The 2,715-nt window shown below is 49.9% G+C and overlaps 1 protein-coding gene across 1 annotated transcript in view; it reads right to left on the bottom strand.

Annotated features, from left to right (window-relative positions):
- The window catches only part of ABTB2 (ankyrin repeat and BTB (POZ) domain containing 2), a 222,720-nt gene that overhangs the window by 128,902 nt on the left and 91,103 nt on the right, over window positions 1–2,715 (bottom strand). The window lies entirely within an intron of this gene.

The following is a 2,715-nucleotide window of genomic DNA, read 5'->3' as shown; positions in this document are numbered from 1 at the left end:
CAACAGTCCAGAGGCCACTCAGAAAATAAACATAAAGCTCCTTTTGAGCGAGCCCACTAAAAACAAATTCCCCAAAAGCTTTTTCCTTTTTGTGGGGCGGTGGGGGAGGGAGAGGCGGGGCGGGAAGTGCTGGTGGAGGCAGGAGAGGAAAATTCTCTCAGTGTAAATGGACACTGTTCAGAGAAAGAAACAATTATCTTTATTGGCAGCAGCAGACGTGCACGTCGGACTCTGCCAGCCATGTGTCACGACGGCTCAGTCCTCTGTAGCTGAGGCCAGGCATTCAACTTCTGGGTGCTCGAGAGGTGGCAGCCCTCAGAAGAGCAAGCCAATGCTGGTGGAATTCCATGGAGAAACCTGGGTCACCATGGCAGACAGGGACAGACTCAACCGGCCAGGAGCACCCCACTGGGGCTCAGTCTTGTTGACCTTCTGCAAGTCCCCGGCATTCTCCTTCCTGGACCCCAGCTGTGGCCTCTTCCCCATCCTAATGGCATCACTCCCTGCCTCCATCCCACATTTCCATCCCCGTAGTTGAGAAACCCTAAACCTGGGCCCTGAATACATGTCTGCGTGTTTGAAAATACTTGTAACACAGAGAAATGGCAATCTTTGAAACAAAAAAAAAAATCCTAGACTTTGAATGGTAAGATTTCACTTGCAACCTGAGTTTCTTCTCCAGTGGGTGAGCTGAAAGCTGAAAAGGAATCACTCTAGTGGGGGAAAGTGCACCATCTCCAGTTTTCAGTGCGGATTTCATTTATGTTTGTTACACAAGGGCTTGGCCAACCAGGTGCTATCTGAGAAGGAAGTATCAGTGTTCTTATGCTTTCCAGGAGGCCATTGGAGACTTCCCTTATTAAATTGCCTTGTAGACGGGGGTTTTATTTGGGGTACCTCCCCAAGGATCTCTTAAGCACATTCTTTAGATGCACTGTAAGTGGCTAAGAAAATGAGAGTTCACTCCTCTTCAATTTTTATTGTAAATAATGCACAAATGTATGCACAACATGCTCCCTATTTTACGATTTCTTTTTTTAGATAGGGTCTGGCTCTGTTGCCCAGGCTGGAGTGCAGTGGCTTAATCTCGGCTCCCCACAACCTCTGCTTCCCGGGCTGAAGTGATTCTCCAGCCTCAGTCTCCTGAGTAGCTGGGACTATAGGCACCAGCCACCATGCTCGGCTAACTTTTTAATTTTTTTGGAGAAACAGGTTTTCGCCATGTTGCCCAGGCTGGTCTTGAACTCTTGGGCTCAAAGTGATCCACCTGTCTTGGGTTCTCCTGGATTCTCAAAGTGCTGGGATTACAGGCGTGAGCCACTATGTCTGGCCTGACTTTTTCCTTGTACATATTTGAGAACTCAAGTGAATAAGTTCAGATGCTCACAGTAAAAAAATAACTTCCTCAGAGCTCCTGGAATGAGGAATACGAAGCAGAAGATGCCATCGGTCTGAGAACCTGCTGTCTCCTCTTAGTGGATGCTATGGATGGGGACAGGACGGATGCCATTTCCCAGATCATCCATTGCAGCAGCGTGGAATCAGAGGGCCTGGGTTTGAATCCTGCTCTGCCACTAGCCAAAACCTCAGGCAGTCATTGGAACCTGCCATGCCTTTACCGCCTTATTTGCAGAACAGGGATAATGCCAGGTGCTGGAAAGGTATTGGAATGCTGCACCGGCAGGGTGGACCAGCCACTGCATGAGTTTCCTGGGGCTTCTGTAACAAAGTACCATGAATTGGGAGGCTTTAAATAGCAGAACTTTATTCTGCTACACTCCTGGAGGCAAGAAGTCTGAAATCAAGGTGTCGGCAGGGCCCTGTTTCCTCTGAGACCCTGGTAGGTTTTCCGTTGCCTCCTCCCAGCTTCCTCATCTGCTAGACACAGCCCTCCACATCCCATGCATCCTCCACGTGTGCCTGACCCTGTATTCAAATGCCCTTCTTACTGTAAGGACACCAGGCGTGTTGGACGGGGGGCCCATCGGGGGCCCATCCTATCCCGGTAGGGCCTCATCTTAACAAACTACATCCACACCTACTTATTTCCAAATAAAGTGACATTCTGAGGTCCTAGGGGTTAAGACTTCAACATATCTTTTGGGGGACATAATTCAGCGCTGGTGCCGCCCTCAGCCTTATCAGAACAGCAGTTGCCCTCTGTGTTTCTTGCCAGTTTGTGGCCAAGGACAGGAAGCACCACCGACCAGGCCCCTGGGGTGGTGAACACGATGGAGAAATGCCCACTGTGACAGGAACGGCCCCTTCTCTTCTTGTGGTTGTTGCTAAAAGGGTGATTGGTTTTACAAAAACATGCTGTGGTTTTCATCGGGAAGTGCCTCTAAGCCGGAGCCCAGAGGATGGAAGCACCTGATAGGAATTAAACTGGGAGAAATTCCTGGCTTTGTTGTTTAGGACAAATTTGCTGTGGGTCACAGCGGATTTGCCTCTGTGGTCTGAGATCTGAAGATATTCCTTGTCTGGACCACCCATTTGCAGCAGCACCTGCATCTAGGTGGCAGAAGAAACAAAGGAAAAGAAGGGAGGGGATTCAGCCGCTGCCCCTCCATGACCTAGGCCAGAGCTTGGTGAGCTTTCTCCAAGGGTCAGGGAGCAAACACTTTCTGCTTTGTGGACCAAGTGGTCTCTGTCGCAACTCCCCACCTCGTCTGCTGTAGAGCAAGAGCAGCCACAGACAACTCGCAACCAAATGGT

This window comes from Mandrillus leucophaeus, unplaced genomic scaffold, assembly GCF_000951045.1.
Source record: "Mandrillus leucophaeus isolate KB7577 unplaced genomic scaffold, Mleu.le_1.0 Scaffold73, whole genome shotgun sequence".
Taxonomy (NCBI): domain Eukaryota; kingdom Metazoa; phylum Chordata; class Mammalia; order Primates; family Cercopithecidae; genus Mandrillus; species Mandrillus leucophaeus.
This window is presented reverse-complemented; position numbering and strand designations above follow the sequence as displayed.